The sequence below is a fragment of the Bos taurus genome, chromosome 5 (assembly GCF_002263795.3).
Source record: "Bos taurus isolate L1 Dominette 01449 registration number 42190680 breed Hereford chromosome 5, ARS-UCD2.0, whole genome shotgun sequence".
Lineage (NCBI taxonomy): Eukaryota > Metazoa > Chordata > Mammalia > Artiodactyla > Bovidae > Bos > Bos taurus.
This window is the reverse complement of record NC_037332.1, coordinates 53,822,453-53,843,592: the sequence shown is the minus strand read 5'-3', so window position 1 is coordinate 53,843,592 and position 21,140 is coordinate 53,822,453. Positions and strand designations below refer to the sequence as shown.

Genomic DNA, 21,140 nt, shown 5'->3' with positions numbered 1-21,140 from the left:
AATTTTTTTCATTTGTTTTATTCTTCCATTCTTTTTTTTTTTGACTGTGCCAGGTCTTAGTTGTGGGGTCTTCATTACAGCACACAGGTCTAGTTCCCTTACCAGGGACTGAACCTGGGCCTCATGCAGTGTGAGTGTGGGGATCTTAACCACTAGACTACCAGGGAAGTCCCAAATCCATTCCATTTGAGTTGAAAATTTGTGCTTTGTTGCACTATACTGTAATATATCCCAATGAGTGCCTGAAGTATGTATACATTTTCAGCATGAGTTTAAAATGTCAAGCATAAATGTATATAATTCAGTTATCTCTTATGTGATCACTCATTCATTCATTGATTCATCAAACATTCATTGACCCTCTAGGCACTGAGCAAAAAGTACTGTGTATACAACATGCTCAATGCCCTTTTGAAATTTATAGTGGAAGAGAAAGGCATTTAGAAATATAAATAACTATGTAATAACAATTTTGATAAATGCTATGAAGAAAAATACAGTGCCTTTTGTTAAGTAGATTACAGAGCAGGATTCACATGAACCTACTTTCCTGTGGGCAAATGTAATTAGATTTACAATATAGCTTACTGTAACCCAAGAAGATGCTTAAAATAGCTCTAGATAAGTGGTACCACAGCAGTGTAATCAAGCCGAACAGTCTGAAAACAATGATGTTCCAGCAGCCTTTCCACAGCACAAAAGGAATTTTGGTGAATTGAAGAAAACTGCGATGGAATACCTAACAGGTTTTGAAACTGTACCAAATTTCACTTGTGTATTTCAACTTTAGAAGATGACTTTGGAGCTATGTCTGCAATGACCTACATCTGTTCACAAAAAATAATAAATATCCAAGAAGTTGACTATTGCACTGCCCTTTAGAAAGCAGTATCTATCCTGCTGCAACTCCAAGCATATGGGAGATTTTGAAATAGAAATACTGAGAAGCTATTTGTTAAATTTGAATATTTGGCTTCATATATTACTAACATTTGGCATAAAATCTAAATAGCAGTATACTAGGGAAATTTATATCTTTTAGCAACTAATAAAGCTGAATGTCCAAAATAAACAACCAAAAATATTTTTAAAAGGCAAGCAAATCAAAGCAAAAAAAAAAGAAAAAAAAAAGTGAAACTTAACCAGATGTTAGTAACAACTTAGGTCCTGGCTTTATTGCAATTCAAAGGCTCAGTTCAGTTCAGCCGCTCAGTCGTGTCTGACTCTTTGTGACCCCATGAATTACAGCATGCCAGGCCTCCCTGTCCATCACCAACTCCTGGAGTTCACTCAAACTCATGTACATCGAGTCGGTGATGCCATCCAGCCATCTCATCCTCTGCCATCCCCTTCTTCTCCTGCCCCCAATGCCTCCCAGCATCAGGGTCTTTTCCAATGAGTCAACTCTTCGTGTGAGGTGGCCAAAGTATTGGAGTTTCAGCTTCAGCATCAGTCCTTCCAATGAACACCCAGGACGGATCTCCTTTAGGATGGACTGGTTGGATCTCCTTGCAGTCCAAGGGACTCTCAAGAGTCTTCTCCAACACCACAGTTCAAAAGCATCAATTCTTCAGCGCTCAGCTTTCTACACAGTCCAACTCTCACATCCATACATGACCACAGGAAAAACCATAGCCTTGACTAGACGGAACTTTGTTGGCAAAGTAATGTCTCTGCTTTTGAATATGCTACCTAGGTTGGTCATAACTTTCCTTCCAACGAGTAAGTGACTTTTAATATCATGGCTGCAGTCACCATCTGCCTGATTTTGGAGCCCCAAAAAATAAAGTCTGACACTGTTTCCACTGTTTCCCCATCTATGTACAATGAAGTGATGGTACCAGATGCCATGATCTTCGTTTTCTGAATGTTGAGCTTTAAGCCAACTTTTTCACTCTCCTCTTTCACTTTTATCAAGAGGCTTTTTAGTTCCTCTTCACTTTCTGCCGTAAGGGTGGTGTCATCTCCATATATGAGGTTATTGATATTTCTCCAGGCTATCTTGATTCCAGCTTGTGCTTCTTCCAGCCCAGGGTTTCTCATGATGTTCTCTGCATAGAAGTGAAATAAGCAGGGTGACAATATACAGCCTTGACATACTCCTTTTCCTATTTGGAACCAGTCTGTTGTTCCATGTCCAGTTCTAACTGTTGCTTCCTGACCTGCATATAAGTTTCTCAAGAGGAAGGTCAGGTGGTCTGGTATACCCATCTCTTTCAGAATTTTCCACAATTTATTGTTATCCACCCAGTCAAAGGTTTTGGCATAGTCAATAAAGCAGATAAATAAAGTTTTTCTGGAACTCCCTTGCTTTTTCCATGATCCAGTGGATGTTGGCAATTTGATCTCTGGTTCCTCTGACTTTTCTAAAACCAGCTTGAACATCTGGAAGTTCACGGTTCACGTACTGCTGAAGCCTGGCTTGGAGAATTCTGGGCATTATTTTACTAGCATGTGAGATGAGTGCAATTGTGCAGAGGTTTGAGCATTCTTTGGCACTGCCTTTCACTGCCTTTCTTCTTCATTTGAAGCCCTGGTGGCTCAGATGGTAAAGTGTCTGTCTACAATGCGGGAGACTGGGGTTTGATCCCTGGGTCAAGAAGATCCCCTGGAGAAAGAAATGACAATCCACTCCAGTACTCTTGTCTGGAAAATCCCATGGACAGAGGAGCCTGGTAGGCTACAGTCCACAGGGTCGCAAAGAGTCGGACACGACTGAGGGACTTCACTTTCACTTTCTTTGGGATTGGAATCAAAATTGACCTTTTCCAGTCCTATGGCCACTGCTGAGTTTTCCAAATTTGCTGGCATATTGAGTGCAGCACTTTCACAGCATCATCTTTCAGGATTTGAAATAGCTCCACTGGGATTCCATCACCTCCACTAGCTTTGTTCGTAGTGATGCTTTCTAAGGCCCACTTGACTTCACATTCCAGGATGTTTGGCTCAAGGTGAGTGATCACACCATCGTGATTATCTTGGTCATGAAGATCTTTTTTGTACAATTCTTCTGTGTATTCCTGCCACCTCTTCTTAATATCTTCTGCTTCTATTAGGTCATACCATTTCTGTGCTATATTGAGTCCATCTTTGCATGAAATGTTCCCTTGGTGTCTCTAATTTTCTTGAAGAGATCGCTTGTCTTTCCCATCCTGTTGTTTTCCTCTACTTCTTTGCATTGATTGCTGAGGAAGGCTTTCTTTTCTCTCCTTGCTATTCTTTGAAACTCTGTATTTAGATGCTTATATGTTTCCTTTTCTCCCTTGCTTTTCACTTCTCTTCTTTTCACAGCTATTTGTAAGGCCTCCCCAGACAGCAATTTTGCTTTTTTGCATTTCTTTTCCATGGGGATGGTGTTGATCCCTGTCTCCTGTACAATGTCATGAACCTCCGACCATAGTTCATCAGGCACTCTATCAGATCTAGGCCCTAAAATCTATTTCTCACTTCCACTGTATAATCATAAGGGATTTGATTTAGGTCATACCTGAATGGTTTAGTGGTTTTCCCCACTTTCTTCAATTTAAGTTTGAATTTCGCAATAAGGAGTTCATGATCTGAGCCACAGCCAGCTCCCAGTCTTGTTTTTGCTGACTGTATAAAGCCTCTCCATCTTTGGCTGCAAAGAATGTAATCAATCTGATTTCAGTGTTGACCATCTGGTGATGTCCATGTGTAGAGTCTTCTCTTGTGTTGTTGGAAGAGGGTGTTTGCTATGAGCAGTGCGTTCTCTTGGCAAAACTCTATTAGCCTTTGCCCTGCTTCATTCTGTACTCCAAGGCCAAATTTGCCTGTTACTCCAGGTGTTTCTTGACTTCCTACTTTTGCATTCCAGTCCCCTATAATGAAAAGGACATCTTTTTTGGGTGTTAGTTCTAAAAGGTCTTGTAGGTCTTCATAGAACCATTCAGCTTCAGCTTCTTCAGCATTACTGGTGGGGCATAGACTTGGATTACTGTGATATTGAATGGTTTGCCTTGGAAACGAATAGAGATCATTCTGTCATTTTTGAGATTGCATCCAAGTACTGTATTTCAGACTCTTTTGTTGACCATGATGGCTAAGCCATTTCTTCTAAAGGATTACTACTGCCCACAGTAGTAAATATAATGGTCACCTGAGTTAAATTCACCCATTCAAGTCCATTTTAGTTTGCTGATTCCTAGAATGTCGACGTTCACTCTTGCCATCTCCTGATTGACCACTTCCAATTGGTCTTGATTCATGGACCTGAAATTCCAGGTTCCTATGCAATATTACTCTTTATAGCATCGGACCTGCTTCTATCACCAGTCACATCCACAACTGGGTATTGTTTTTGTTTTGGCTTCTTCCTTCATTCTTTCTGGAGTTATTTCTCCAATGATCCAGTAGCATATTAGGCACCTACCGACCCTGGGAGCTCCCCTTTCAGTATCTTATCATTTTGCCTTTTCATACTGTTCATGGGGTTCTCAAGGCAAGGCTACTGTAGTGGTATGCCATTCCCTTCTCCAGTGGACCACATTCTGTCAGACCTCTCCACCATGACCCTCCCATCTTGGGTGGCCCCACATGGCCAGGCTTAGTTTCATTGAGTTAGACAAGCCTGTGGTCCATGTAAGCAGCTCCTCGTTTGTATAGTGGTTGTCTATGTGATCAGATTGGCTAGTTTTCTGTGATTATAGTTTCACTGTGTCTGCCCTCTGATATCTTCTCGCAATACTTACCGTCTTACTTGGGTTTCTTTTAACTTGGACGTGGGGTATCTCTTCACGATTGCTCCAGCAAAGTGCAGCCACTGCTCCTTACCTTGAATGAGGGGTATCTCCTCACGGCTGCCCCTCCTGACCTTGAAGGTGGAGTAGCTTCTCTCGGCCCTCCTGCGCCCGGGCAGCCGCAGCTCCTTTGATGTGGGGTTGTTCCTCTCTGCCGCTGCCCCTGACCTCTGGCGTGAGGTATTTCATCTAGGCCGCTGCCCCTGACCTTGGGCATGGGGTAGTTCGTCCTGCCTCCCCTGACCCTGGACAAGGGGTATCTCTTCACGGCTCCCCTCCTGACCTTGAAAGTGGAGTAGCTCCTCTCGGCCCTCCTGGGCCTGGGCAGCCGCTGCTCCTTGGATGAGGGGTTGCCCAGTCTCGGCCACCTCCCCTTACCTCGGGCGTGCGGTAGGTCATCCCGCCTCCCCTGACCTCCGGCATGAGCTCAGAGAGTGAGCGTGAGGTAGCTCCTCTTGGCCAGTGCCCCTGACCTCGGGCATGCGGTAGTTCGCCTCAGCCGCCACCCCTGACCTCCGGCATGAGGTAGTTCGTCCCGCCTCCCCTGACCTCGGACATGGGGTAGCTCCTCTAGGCTGCCGCCCCTGACCTCGGGGGTGTGGTAGCTCCTCTCGGCCAGTGCCCCTGACCTCGGGCATGAGGTAGTTCGTCCCGCCTCCCCTGACCTCGGACGTGGGGTAGTTCATCCTCCCTCCCCTGACCTCAGACGTGGGGTAGCTCCTCTAAGCCACCGCCCTGACCTCAGTTGTGTGGTAGCTCCTCTAGGCTGCCGCCCCGACCTCGGGCATGAGGTAGTTCGTCTGGCCTCCCCTGACCTCGAACGTGGGGTAGCTCCTCTAGGCCGTCGCCCCTGATCTTGGGCATGAGGTAGTTCATCCCGCCTTCCCTGACCTCGGACGTGGGGTAGTTCGTCCTGCCTCCCCTGACCTCGGTTTTGTGGTAGCTCCTCTAGGCCACCGCCCATGACCTCGGGCGTCGGGTAGTTCGTCTCGGCCGCAGCCCCTGACCTCGAGCATGAGGTAGTTCATCCCGCCTCCCCTGACCTTGGGTGTGGGGTAGTTTGTCCCACCTCCCCTGACCTCGGACGTGGGGTAGCTCGTCTCGGCCATCGCCCCTGACCTCAGACATGGGGTAGCTCCTCTCGGCCGCTCCTGTGCCGACGCAGCCTGGCACTCTCGGTCACCGCCCCTGACATTGGGCAAGGGGTAGCTCATCTGGGCCACGCTTCTGCGTGGTCAGTTTCAGACGTTACCTTATTATAATGTTATAAGAACCTGGTATTTAAGGAATTTGGGAAAATTGCAGAAAAATCAAAGTCAATGATTTCTGTTTTTTTTTTTTTAAGTTTCTCACCAACAAATGTGTGTTAGTTTGATTTTTCCTTCTTCCCTTTCCTTTCAAAGTCTATTCATAAACTGTTGGAAATCTGGTGATTTCCTGACAGTTGAAGATATTTTTGTAATTATCTGTAAAGTTGAAAGGCTGAGGACTCTATTTGTTAGCTGTCAGAGAGCCGTTGAAATGTTTTTCATGAAATAAGTGGAAATATGTGTTAAAGATAGAAGAAAACAAGAAATCTGATATCATAATTAAAACTGATTATTGTCTATCAACTCTATTGTGAGATACTGTGAGGCTTCCCTGTTACCACCTTTCCTGGGAGTTCCTTCTCCTGTCACTACTTGTCAGTGTCCTCTCTCGTCTTGCTTCCCTCCTCTCACAAAAGAGGAATTATTCAGTTGGGTCTTGAAGAATAAATAGGAACTTTGCTAATAGAAAAGTGAGAAAAGGATTCCTTGATAGACACTGGCAACTGCTAAGGCAGTAAAGACAGGAAGATACGAAATAGCATGGGATGAGCTGAAAACGGAATTCAGTGTGGTTAGAATATATAGTGCAAGGAAGAAATGATAGGAGAGGAAAACGAAGGGGTCAAATCAGATGGCAAAACCATTCACGGACAGGCAGAACATATCATATATTAGGTGAGGGCCTATTTGGTTACCAGGAAGTGGCTTACCTCTACTACCAGGGCAGGAGGGAATGAATGAAGGACTCACAGGGGCTACAGAAGTGTGCACATTTATGGCATTTCATGCTTGGTCTGATGGTTTTCATTTTCTTTGCAAATAAGAAACCCGATCAACCACAGATTGACAGATGACAGGGTGATTGGGAAACTTGAGGAGAAAGGAAGATGTTTAGAACCACGTTGGAAAGGAGAGGAACGTGTCAAGAGATATGATAAAAGCTTACGGGAAAGCCATTGAGAGTCCTGTTAACAAGTCCTGTTAACAAGTGGCATCAACTTGTGAGGTTAATTCATGTGTTTTTGAACTTTACTTAGTACTGTAATTGCAGTGCCCATTTTGAGTTTGGAAGTTCCAGGCTCCTTGTTGCCAGAAGACAAAGATGTGAGTGACTTGAGAACATTGATGATTAAAGGTGATATTAATATTTGTTGAGTACTTGATGTGCTAGAAATTCTGCTTAGTACATTATAGACATTGCCACATTCGTCCCCTCCTTTCCTATGAAGTATTAAGTTTTATGCTCATTTTTAAAAGACAAACAGAATCCTGTTAAGTAATGTTCCCAAGATATTTTACCAATGAGTAGCAGAAATGGAATTTGAATGAAGATTAACATTGCAGCAGAGTACAAAAGAAAAGAAGGTTAGAAAAGGGCTAATTTGGGACTTCTCTGGTGGTCCAGTAGGTAAGACTCTGAGCTTCTAATGCAGGGAGGTGGGGTTTGATTCCTGGTTGGGGAACTAGATTTCACGTGCCACGACTAAGACTGCACGTTCTGCAAGTAAAGATCAAAGATTCTGCGTGCCATGACTAAGACCCTGCACAGCCAAATAAATAAAAATAAATACTAAAAAAAGAAGGAAAGGGTCAGTGGTTTGGGAGAAGATGTAAGCCTCAAAACAGGGGAAACTTTCAAGGAAATCCCAGGACAGAATTGACAGAAATAATGTTTTTAGTGTTGTCTGAAGGACAGGAAAATGATGGGGAATTGGAATGTCAATGTTTAAGACTAAAGTAGTAGAAGCATTAAGAGTGCCCATTAGCTTCAAGTTGTAAGTGAGTTACTGAAAGGAGAGTAGATGTGGAGGTCACAGTTTCTCTGGCTAGGTTACTGATTATAGTGCATGGTTATTGATTATGAATATTGATTATGGTGTGACTTTGGAGTGAAGAGAAATGAATTTTGAAGAAACAGTCTGAAGGATATTAGGTCCTAGTTTTCTGGATGGTATAGCTTGGTGAAATGAACGTAAGTGAAGAAACATTTCCTTGTGTGAACTGAAAAGTAATGGTAAGATGTAGAGTAGAACTAGGTTTGTGCTGAACCTCTGTTCTATACCTAAAGATAAGGAATTAGCAGGTATTCAAGAGGGCTCAATCTAAGTTAGATCTTCAAGGGGAAAAGATCATAGAGAGAGTCCAATGTCTAGGTTAGGAATTAGGTAATTTATTTGAAAAAAAAAAATGGGAGCTCTAGAGGATTCAATGAAAAATATTAGGAAAGACATTAAGAGGAGTGTAGTAGAGTGGAGAGTATGAACCAAAAGGAAAAAATACATAGCACTGTAGTTGTGTGAGCAAGAGACTGAGAAAGAGGATTAGAGATTAGAGGAAACAGTTTATTAAGGGCTTGAGAGTATGAGAGACAGAGGCATTGTAGAATTTGATGGCTTCAAATTTGTAAATAGAGCTTTAGTTTAAAGGTATTTCACTATTTTGATTCCAAAGAGTGCAGTGATGTGACTTCAACCACATTAATATTGAGTAAGTGAGTGTGGCACTGTTCAAAATTCTGTAGGTATTGAATAACAGACATACCTTGTCAGTCAGTCAATTCAGTACAAGTTTTGGATTAAAAATAACTGAATTTATGCTTCTGATTCTGTCACCTGCTTAATAATATTTTACTTAAAAATATACTATTGTCTAATATTTACTATTTAGGTTTGTGTAGCATCATTTGATTATTAGGGCAGATTCTTTCTTAATGATGTTAATTTCCATTGCTGTATTTAAAAACAACATCGTCTTACCTAAGCACTGCAATAACTGTAATAGAAATCAAGAACTTTAAATGGGATCTGTAGATTCACTTGTTCTACACTGTATGAAAAGGAAAGGTGGCGTATAGAAAATAAAAGAGATACGACACCATCAAGTGGATTTCCTCAAAAAATTCATTATAATTTAGCATTGGAAGTGGTTTTACACATTACATTGTCCATCCACTCTTTGATGCAAGCATGCAAGGTCTTTTAATGAAAGATATATCTTCTAACTGTATGGTAGTTTGGAAAGCGTGAGCAAAATTGAGGTTGGAATCTTGGCTCCTGCCCCTAACATTGTGTAATCCTAAAAACTTGGCTTCTTCAAGCCTAGTGTTCCCTGTTCTATAAAATGGGAATGCTAGAGTAATCAAGAGGATTGTAGCAGCCCATTTAACTTTTAGACACCTCTATCAGAGGTTATATTTACCTGGAACAAAACTATCTCTCTGTAGTTTTCTAACACATTTGCTGGAATTGCATTAGGAAGCCAAAAAATCATATTAAAACTAAGTTTCACACTGAGTTTAATTTGTTTTTATGTTTATGCAGCAATCTGGGCTTTGACATCTCAATAACAACGATGGTTTAATTTCCCCCAAATAACTATTGAACACCCAACATATACAAGGCAATGGTATGTGGAAGCCCACCACTCCCTGCCCCCAGCCAAAACTAGCCATTAGAGGCGTATATCCCAAGGACCATCTGCTTTCATGTCAGGTGTGCTCAGGTGCAGGCTGGGAGAAGCCTGTGGGAAGTGCGGATTCTGTGCAAATCCAATAATGGGTGTTCATATCTCAGCGGCTTGTGCCCTTGTGGTCAGTTATACTCCATCTAGTTGGAGGTCTTTGAAGCACATTGTTTAAGGCACCATACATATTTGTCCATCCTAATCATATGTAAAAATAATGTTGCTAAAGGCTCTAGTGTACACTTCGTTTCAGAGAAAAAAATATAAATGTAAATTTGGCTCTAGGGAAGACAGAGGCTAATAGGAACTGCTGTATGTTTTGCTTTCTTCACATTTCCCCATGCCAGTCCACCTCATAGCTACCTCAACTTGCATTTTAAAAATGTGGTAAACTAAGTACGGTGACACCAATAAGACAAGCTGATTAAGATATGGTTTTTCAATGTGTTTTGGCTTCAACCTTAGTCATGGTTAGTTTTCAGTACAGTACTTGAAGAAATTGTATTTGTTTTTAATACTGATTTTTCTCTCATCTTTGACTTCTCAATTAGGAGGGCAGGTGATTTACATCTCCATAACAAAGATATGTGAACAAGAATTGTGCCTTCAATATTTCTACTGAAGTTCTATAATCATAAATTTTGTTTTTTCTATTTTCTCACTTTTTGTTTATTCTAAGATGGTTTAAGTCATTTCCTTGAACTCTACTTATGTAATTTTGTTGTGCTTGTTTATCAATTTTAGGTTATACTCCTTGTTAAGGAGCACAATAGAATTTCTTGAAGTTGGCCATGAAAATGACTACAGACAGTAGCTGTAAATAGTGTTTCTGTGGTTGTATGTTACAAGGCTTTGGAGAATCTGCCTTCTGTGACTTTCAGAGATCACCTTTGGTGGTTGTGTAAACTTAAAATAGAAGATTTGTTTTTGAGTATCTAGGAGTATGACGTGGAGTCTCATGCCTGTCACTTAACAGCAGAAGGACTGTTATTCTTTAGCTTTGTCCTAATGCCCTCACATTCTTCAACCTTGGGTCAGTCAGTCACTTATCAGCTGATGTGATTTTACATTTTTGCCTCAATCATTATCTCTCACTTTAAGTTCTCCTTCTGTAGTATTTGCTATTTGCTTCCAAAACAAACATGCTTTCTGCGCTTGTGAGGAAAGGAAAGGAGAAAGAGATTTAAAAGAAAATAATAGGTGGGTTCTCAGTTATTTTTTGCTTTATTACTAATGCTAACTACTAGCATAAAGTATGGAATTATGATTGAGGTATTTATGAATAATTCATTCAAGGAACATTTTCTTAAGCCCTAATGAACACTGAATATTTACAAATATAATTGCATGATGCTGTTAAGTTAAAGGAGAAAACACTCTCCTGGGAAAGTAGGTTTATCTGCTGTTTTCTAAAATAGATTCTCTTGACCATTCTGTCAAATATATCAGTAAAAGTACCTATTTTAGTTAATGTAATTTTTTAACTTTTATCACTCAAGGGGGAATAACCAACCATGTGTAAATATGAATAATATATTTTCTTCCTCTACATCACAACTTCTTAGCCTCTTTAAAAAGAACTTTTATAAAAATATATTTTATTTGTCTTAATTAAGATTTGCTCATGAGTTAGAAAAGATCATGAACCCTGAGTAATGCATTTTAGTTGCAAAAAAAGATTCAAATTTAATTAATTATTAGATGACCATACTCTGGACATAGAACTTCATGACACCATGAAATATTAAAATCCTGAAATAGCTGCTGTTTTTTTCTAAAAAGTATGGCCACTTAATCACCTAAATAATGGCCTCTGAAATTACAAAATTAAAAATTATATTTTTCTACCTGATAATTGGAAAAGAGATTAGACATTAACACAACTTTCCAGGGACTTAGAAATTCCTATTATTTATTTATTTTTTAATATTTATTTGGCTGCACTGGGTCTTTGTTGGGGCACATGAGATCTAGTTCCCTGATCAGGGATTGAACCTGGGCACTCCTGAATTGGGAATGGAGTCTTAGCCACTGGACCACCATTTCTTATTTGTGTTGATTTTCAGTATAAAAAGTCAGAGAACTGTGCTCCCAATGTAGGGGTACCCGGGTTCAATCCCTGGTTGGGGAACTAGATCTCACATGCCCCGACTAAGTTGCTCAGTTACTGAGCAACTGAACTGAACTGAACTGGCTGCACTGGGTCTTAGTTGGGGCACATGGCTTTTACAGTAAGGGGCCTATAATATAGTTTTTTGTTAGTAAGTAAAAACCTTTGTCAAACTTCTCTGTGGTTTAGACATGCATGTTTCAGAAGGTCACATATACTAACTTTTACACAAGGTGAAGGTTACTCAGAAGGTCAAAAAGCATGCCAAAACAAATAGAAAGTGTTTCATTTCACTTTAACTACTTACTTAAAAAAATTGTTTATTTAATGGATATGATCATATGACCGTCAAATTAGTCTTTTTTTTTTAAAGATGTATCAGCTCACAAGCACTTACCTTTTAAGGCCTGTGGCTTGTTTCTGTTTAAAAAAAAATAGTAAAAGTATACATTAAAGCAAATGAGAAAACTTTTGTTGCCCCATTTTTTACAACAAAATCCTATAAATTAAGCTTATTCTGATATTCTAGAGTAAAATCAGGGAATTTCTAAACTCAAACCATTAACATAATTTTATAGTTAAGATACAAAGGAAAGAAAAAAATCTTCCTTATTTCATTATTCTCAAATATTAGTAACCTTAATGGGGCAGGGGATAAATAATATAATTTGTGGACAAAAATGAATTATATCAAATTATACCAATTTACCATCATGTCTTCACATGAAATTAAATCCAAAATGATGGATTTTCAGTGGTATTCATGGAAGCAAAAAATTAAGTTAATTGTAATAAGATGTTATGTTCCTAAACGTGTTAACTTTATTATATAAATTTTGCTTGTTGTGGTATAACACCACCGGTAAGCAATTTTGTAAAATATATTTTAATATTGATTCTAAATTCAAATGAACTTAATTGTCACTATAAGGAAGTTCTTCATGTGTAGAATTGACAAATTTTCATGGGATAGTTACTAAATGAGACAGTTACATGTGCCTAATCTGCTTATTATAGTCCTGGAACTTCCACAGTAAGCAGATTGACTGCCAGCCTGAAATTCTTTCCATTTTAGACTACAATGTTGAAGTTCTCTGGTCAAGCCAGGTGACATTGCAAGTGCTATCTCAATGACATGGTATTACCTATGTTCTCTCCTCTTAGTCTTTACTTTTGTGAAATATTCAATAATCTTTGCATTACACCATGCTCTATTAAACAATCTGATTTTTCTGGATAATATCTGAAAGTTCCTTAATTATGTTTGTTAATAATATGACAAATAAGACATGTATGTGAATAAATCTCATATTTTTCAAGTCAGGAATAAACAAGGAACTAATATTTATTCATCTATATAAACTAATATTTTTCACTATCTTAACTGACAACTATTAATAATAATAATAATTGTTCATAGTACATTTTTCTTTTCTTATTTAGTAGCAAATACTATGCTCAGTTCAGTTCAGTTCAGTCGCTCAGTCATGTCCGACTCTTTGTGACCCATGAACCACAGCACGCCAGGCCTCACTGCCCGGAGTCCACCCAAACCCATGTCCAATGAGTCGGTGATTCCATCCAACCATCTTATCCTCTGTCGTTCCCTTCTCCTCTTGCCCTCAATCTTTCCCAGCAACTCTTCAAATCAGGTGACCAAAGTATTGGAGTTTCAGCTTCAGCATCAGACCTTCCAATGAACACCCAGGACTAATCTCCTTTAGGATGGACTGATTGGATCTCCTTGCAGTCCAAGGGACTCTCAAGAGTCTTTTCCAACACCACAGTTCAAAAGCATCAATTCTTTGGCACTCAGCTTTCTTTATAGTCCAACTCTCACATCCATACATGACCACTGGAAAAACCATAGCCTTGACTAGGTGGACCTTTGTTGACAAAGTAATATCTCTGCTTTTTAATATGCTGTCTAGGTTGGTCATAACTTTCCTTCCAAGGAGTAAGCGTTTTAATTTCCTGGCTGCAATCACCATCTCTGTGATTTTGGAGCCCAGAAAAATAAAGTCAGCCACTGTTTCCACTGTTTGCCCATCTATTTGCCATGAAGTGATGGGACCAGATGCCATGATCTTCGTTTTCTGAAGCTTTAAGCCAACTTTTTCAATCTCCTCTTTCACTTTCATCCAGAGGCTCTTTAGTTCCTCTTCACTTTCTGCCTTAAGGGTGGTGTCATCTGCATATCTGAGGTTATTGATATTTCTCCTGGCAATCTTGATTCCAGCTTGTGCTTCCTCCAGCCCAGCGTTTCTCATGATGTACTCTGCATAGAAGTTAAATAAGCAGGGTGACAATATACAGCCTTAACGTACTCCATTTCCTATTTGGAACTAGTCTCTTCCATGTCCAGTTCTAACTGTTACTTCCTGACCTGCATACAGGTTTCTCAAAAGACAGGTCAGGTAGTCTGGTATTCCCATATCTTTCAGATTTTTCGACAGTTTATTGTGATCCACACAGTCAAAGGCTTTGGCATAGTAATTAAAGCAGAAATCGATATTTTTCTGGAACTCTCTTAGTTTTTTGATGATCCAGCAGATGTTGGCGATTTGATCTCTGGTTCCTCTGCCTTTTCTAAAACCAGCTTGAACATCTGGAAGTTCACGGTTCATGTATTGCTGAAGCCTGGCTTGGAGAATTTTAAACATCATTTTACTAGTGTGTGAGATGAGTGCTAGCATTTTACAAATATTAACTGACTTAATTTAGTAATCATGGAGTAGTTAAAAATTACTACATCCTCTTTTATTTTTTATAATTAATGGGATTGGATGGAGAAGTCAAAAACTTGTCTTAAGGACTATATAATAAAAGAACATACATGAATTGATGGTAAAATTTTGATGGTCTTTTACAAAATTTTCTGATTTATTGTTAGAGCTCAGAAATCTTATTGAAATTCTTCTTCAGTTTTTAAATGAATAAATTTAATGTAAATAGATTCTTAATGTATTTATGTAAAAATTTCAAGTTATTGCTTTATAAACATACACATACACACACACTTTTTCATTATCCTACCAAAAGTGGAAAGAAAAGTCTCAAAAAGTTAAAGACAAGCTATTTTTAGTTTTGAAGTCCGAAATATACTTGACTGAGGTGAATCTCTTTGATGTTTTTGCAGGAAAATGTAAAGGCAGGCACATATAAAGGCAGGCATGGTAGTTATAACAAGTTAGTGGTGATGTGAAGTAATTTAACGAGAAAACGTGTCCCTGTCTAAAAATGGGCTTGAAATAAAGCCTTGGAGATTTAGAAAAGGCAAACAGTAATTTCACCCTGGACAACGGAAAGCTACATGCTATCCAGTCTTTCAGAGATAGAGTTGGATATTTTTTTCATTTTTCTTTTTATCATGCATCTCAATATTTAAGTGATTATATTCAAAAGCAGACACATTACTTTGCCAACAAAGGTCTGTCTAGTCAAGGCTATGGTTTTTCCTGTGGTCATGTATGGATGTGAGAGTTGGACTGTGAAGAAGGCTGAGCACTGAAGAATTGATGCTTTTGAACTGTGGTGTTGGAGAAGACTCTCGAGAGTCCCTTGGACTGCAAGGAGATCCAACCAGTCCATTCTGAAGGAGATCAGCCCTGGGATTTCTTTGGAGGGAATGATGCTGAAGCTGAAACTCCAATACTTTGGCCACCTCATGCGAAGAGTTGACTCATTGGAAAAGACTCTGATGCTGGGAGGGATTGGGGGCAGGAGGAGAAGGGGACGACAGAGGATGAGATGGCTGGATGGCATCACTGACTCGAAGGACATGAGTCTGAGTGAACTCCGGGAGTTTGTGATGGATAGGGAGGCCTGGTGTGCTGCGATTCATGGGGTCTCAGAGAGTCGGACATGACTGAGCGACTGAACTGAACTGAACTGATGCCATTCTCTGATTTTTTTTTTTAGCAGTTAATCTGAAGATGTGATGGTCACCTGGGCAACCTTAGACACGGGAATCTTGGGAACTAAAAGACTTTTGGACTCTGTGTTGATAGAGCTCCCTTGTGAGTACTCTCAATGTATAGTAACATTTTTTATGAGTCATTCTAAATCATGCTGCCTGTGGAAGTGGTGGATCTTAAAGAACCCGCCTGCCAATGCAGGAGATATAAGAGATGTGGGTTCAATCCATGGGTTGGGAAGATCCCCTGGTGGAGCGCACGGCAACCCACTCCAGTATTCTTGCCTGGAGAATCCCAAGGACAGAGGAGCCTAGCAGGCTACAGTGTATGGGGTCACAAAGAGTTGTACATGACTAAAGCTACTTAGGATGCATACTCAGTGTGAATGGGAATATTGGCTTGGCTGGTATTTACATCCTTTTCAAAAATAGAACAGATTTTAAAGTTGACACTTTAAATATTTAGTCTTTCTGTGACTCTATATTCTGTGTGATTTTAGTGAAGAGATTAAGCTTCAGTTTCTCTGTACATAAAATAGAGCTAAATATAAACCCTTCCTTCACTAAAAGGATATTATAAAAGTAGGAAATGATAAATTTCAATAATAATAACAATAGAATTATGTTTTGTTACTATTGCTAATATAAATGTTCATTTTAATATAAATGTAGAGGCTTTAAGTTTTTTATTTTTCTTATTGTCTTTGTCATTTGCACCCTTTAAAAAATAACTGTATCTTGAACAAAAATGATTATGTCAGGATTTCTCATTCATATTTTATTTGTATAAGGCTTTACTACTTGCAAAGATTTAATTTAATTTGACCCTTAGTGCAATCCTGGTGTAAAGCAGGTCAGTGATTAATTTCCTCACTGTGCAGATGAGAAAACTAATGCTCAACACTGTCAGTGTCTTGCTCAAAACTGCATAACTAGAAAGAGAAAGAATTTGAAGTCAGATATTCTTCTAACCAGTCCATATGCTTTTCAGAAACTATATTTAACTGGTGAAATTTCCTGTTTGCGTTTGGTTTGCTGCCTACTCTAATTGTAAGAGTATTGTGATGAATTTCAGTATTGACCATCTGGTGATGTCCATGTGTAGAATCATCTCTTGTGGTGTTGGAAGAGGGTGTTTGCTATGACCAGTGTGTTCTCTTGGAAAATCTCTGTTAGCCTTTGCCCTGCCTCATTTTATACTCTAAGGCCAAACTTGCCTGTTACTCCAGCTGTCTCTTGACTTCCTACTTTTGCATTCCAGTCCCCTGTGATGAAAAGAACATCTTTTTTTGGTGTTAGTTCTAGAACGTATTGTAGGTCTTCACAGAAACATTCAACTTCAGCTTCTTTAGCGTTAGTGGTTGGGGCATAGACTTGGATAATTGTGATATTGAATGGTTTGCCTTGAAAACAAATAGAGGTCATTCTGTCATTTTTGAGATTTAATCCAGGTTCAGCATTTCTAACTCTTTTTTTGACTATGATGGCTACTCCATTTCTTCTAAGGGTTTCTTTCCCACAATAGTAGATATAATGATCATCTGAACTAAATTTTCCCATTCCAGTCCATTTTAGTTCACTGATTCTTAAAATATCTGTGTTTACTCTTGCCATCTCCTGTTTGACCACTTCCAATTTGCCTTGATTCATGGACCTAACATTTCAGGTTCCTCTGCAATATTGTTCTTTACAGCATCGGGCTTTACTTCCATCACCAGTCACATCCACAACTGGGCATTCTCTTTGCTTTGGCTTCATCTCTTCATTCTTTCCAGACTTATTTCTCCACTCTTCTCCAGTAGCATATTGGGCACCTATCGACTTGGTGAGTTCATCTTTCAGTGTCCTATCTTTTTACCTTTTCATACTGTGTATGAGGTTCTCATGGAGAAGGTAATGGCAGCCCACTCCAGTATTTTTGCCTGGAGAATCCTGTGGACAGAGGAACCTGGTAGGCTGCTGTCCATGGGGTCACACAGAGTCAGACATGACTGAAGTGACTTAGCAGCAGCAGCAGCATGAGGCTCTCAAGGCAAGAATACTGAAGTGGTTTGCCATTCCCTTCTCCAGTGGACCACATTTTGTCAGAATACTCCACCATGACCCCTTAGTCTTGGCTGGCCCTACATGGTATGGCTCATAGTTTCAGTGATTTAGACAAGGCTGTGCTCCATGGTGATCAGCTTATTTAATAATCTGTGATTGTGGTTTTCATTCTGTAAGAGTCTTGTGGAAGCTTCCTGATGGGAGAGACTGACTGGGGGAGGAATCTGGGTCTTGCTCTGATGGGCAGGGCCATGCTCAGTAAATCTTGAATTCAATTTTCTGTTGATGGGTGGGGCTGTATTCCCTCCCTGTTGTTCGCCCTGAGTCCAAACTATGGTAGAGGTAGTGGCAGTAACGGTGACCTCCTTCAAAAGGACTTATGCCCGCACCATTGCATTCAGTGCCCCTGACCCCGCAGCAGGGCACTGTTGACCCCCGCCTCCACTGGGGACTCTTAGACGCTATTTAAACCCAGACATCCTGGAATGTGAAGTCAAGTGGGCCTTAAGAAGCATCACTACAAATAAAATTAGTGGAGGTGGTGGAATTCCTGTTGAGCTATTTCAAGTCCTAAAAGATGATGCTGTGAAAGTGCTGCACTCAATATACCAGCAAATTTGGAAAACTCAGCAGTGGCCACAAGACTGGAAAATGTCAGTTTTCATTCCAGTCCCAAAGAAAGGCAATGCCAAAGAATGTTCAAACTACTGCACAATTGCACTCATCTCATATGCAAGCAAAGTAATGCTCAAAATTCTCCAAACAAGGCCTCAACAGTATGTGAACTGAGAACTTTTAGATGTTCAAGCTGGATTTAGAAAAGACAGAGGAACCAGAGATCAAATTGCCAACATTCGTTGGATCATTGAAAAAGCAAGAGAGTTCCAGGAAAACATGTACTTCTGCTTTGTTGACTATGCCAAAGCCTTTGAGTGTGTGAATCACCAAAAACTGTGGAAAATTCTTAAAGAGAGGGGAATACCAGACCACCTGACCTGCCGCTTGAGAAATCTGTATGCAGGTCAAGAAGCAACAGTTAGAACTGGACATGGAACAACAGACTGGTTCCACATGGGGAAAGGAGTCACATGGGGAAAGGAGTATATCAAGGCTGTATGTTGTCACCCTGCTTATTTAACTTATATGCAGAGTATATCATGGGGAATGCCAGACTGCATGAAGCACAAGCTGGAATCAAGATTGCTGGGAGAAATATCAGTAACCTCAGATATGCAGATGACACCACCCTTATGGCAGAAAGTGAAGAGGAGCTAAAGAGCCTCTTGATGAAAGTGAAAGAAGAGAGTAAAAAAGTTGGCTTAAAACTCAACATTCAGAAAACTAAGATCATGGCATCCGGTCCCATCACTTCAGGGCAAATAGATGGGGAAACAATGGAAATAGTGACAGACTTTATTTTCTTGGGCTCCCAAATTACTGCAGATGGTGACTGCAGCCAGGAAATTAAAAGACACTTGCTCCTTGGGAGAAAAGCTATGATCAACCTAGACAGTGTATTAAAAAGCAGAGACATTACTTTACTGACAAACATCCATCTATGGTTTTTCCAGTAGTCATGTATGGATGTGAGAGTTGGACTGTGAAGAAAGCTGAGTGCCGAAGAATTGATGCTTTTGAACTGTAGTGTTGGAGAAGACTCTTGAGAGTCCCTTGAACTGCAAAGAGATCCAACCAGTCCATCTTAAAGGAAATCAGTCCTGAATGTTCATTGGAAGGACTGATGCTGAAACTGAACCTCCAATACTTTGGCCACCTGATGCGAAGAACTGACTCATTGGAAAAGACCCTGATGCTGGGAAAGATTGAGGGCAGGAGGAGAAGGTGACAACAGAGGATGAGATGTTTGACATGGCATCACTGACTCGATGGCCATAAGTTTAAGTAAGCTCTCAGAGTTGGTGATGGACAGCAAAACCTGGCATGCTGCAGTCCATGGCGTCACAAATAGTCAGAGATGACTGAGTGACTGAACTGAACTGAACTGTGATGAATTTACAAAATTGTTTCACCTGTTTATTAGAAACAGTTCCTAGAACAACTCTATGATTATATTCTGCTTTCAATCTAAATTTTATGAACACATCTTTGTATGTCCTGGTGGTAGGCAGAATAAGGGCAAAATGATGGCTCCCCACATCATAATCCCTTCACCCTAGGAATGTTTTGTTACAAGGCAGGGGAGAAGTAAGGCTGCCCTTTAGATGACCTTATGATTATCCCTAATAATCTACAGGTGTCCATTGTACTCACCAGGCATCTGATAAATGAAATAGCAGCACAAAAAAGATTCAGCCCAATGTTGGTGGTTTGAGGATGTAGGAATGTGGCCACAAGTCAAGAATTCGGGTGACTTTTAGGAACTAGAAAAGGCAAGGAAACAGATTCTTCCTTTGGCCTCCCACTGACACCTTGATTTTAGCCCAGGGAGATTTCTAACCACCAGAACTATGATAATAAATTTGGGTTATTATAAGCCACTAAGTTTCTGATGGCTTATCACAGCAGCTGTAGAAAACTAACACAGCCTGACACTGTGAGATTAGGCAATGAAGCTTGTGAGCAGAGTGGTTTATGCCATGGTGACATGAGGTCAGTCATGGTGTTGAGGTAGGTTTAATATGTCATATGATTCCTTTTGGCTACATGATTTCCTAGGGGAACTGACTTGTCCGTGCCTGTTCCTCTTTAGTTAGGAGCACAGGCTATGGATCCTGAGTATATGAGTTCAGATCCTGCCTCTGATTCTTCCTTCAGGCATACTTCATTTTATTTGAGCTTTACTTTATTCCCAATATTCCCAAATATCGTGTATTTTACAAATTGAAGCTTTGGGGGAAACCCTGCATGGAGCACCCTTTTTCCAACAGCATTTGCTCACTGTGATTCTGTGTCACGTATTCGTAATTCTCGCAATATTTCAAACCCTCCACCAGAGAAAACATTACAACTCACTAAAGGCTCAGATGATGATTTAGCATTTTTTAGCAATAAAGTATTTTTAAATTAAGGTGTGTACATTTTTTAGACATAGTGCTGCTATTGCACACTTAATAGACTATAGTATGGTGTAAGCTTAACTTTTGTGTGCACTGGTTATGTAACTTGCTTTATTTTGATACTTGCTTTATCGTGGTGGTTGGAACTGAACTGCAGTATCAACAGGGAATGCCTGTAATTATAAACTTCCAGAGCATGCAATTTTTCATCTGTGAAACAAAGACAGTAAAAGCATCTTCTTCATAGGGCTGTTGTGAGAACTAACTGTTAATTTACATTTTAAGTACTTAAAATGGTATTTGGCATATAGCAGGGGCTATATTCAGAGAAGGCAATGGCACCCCACTCCAGTACTCTTGCCTGGAAAATACCATGGATGGAGGAGCCTGGTGGGCTGCAGTCCATGGGGTCGCTAGGAGTCAGACACGACTGAGTGACTTCACTTTCACTTTTCACTTTCACTTTTCACTTTCATGCATTGGAGAAGGAAATGGCAACCCACTCCAGTATTCTTGCCTGGA

The 21,140-nt window shown here is 40.1% G+C and overlaps 1 protein-coding gene across 9 annotated transcripts in view; it reads left to right on the top strand.

Moving 5' to 3' along the window:
- SLC16A7 (solute carrier family 16 member 7) overlaps positions 1–21,140 on the top strand; it is a 200,899-nt gene that overhangs the window by 49,339 nt on the left and 130,420 nt on the right. For 4 of the 9 annotated variants that reach the window (XM_005206686.5, XM_005206685.5, XM_024992154.2 and 1 more), the window contains exon 2: positions 15,561–15,658. The exons of 3 other annotated variants lie outside the window; for them this stretch is intronic. The gene's annotated coding sequence lies outside the window, so the exon portion shown is untranslated. Of the gene's footprint in view, positions 1–10,642; positions 10,730–15,560; positions 15,659–21,140 lie in introns of those variants that run through there. 2 more of the 9 variants (XM_010805214.4, XM_059886703.1) reach the window with 2 other exon arrangements.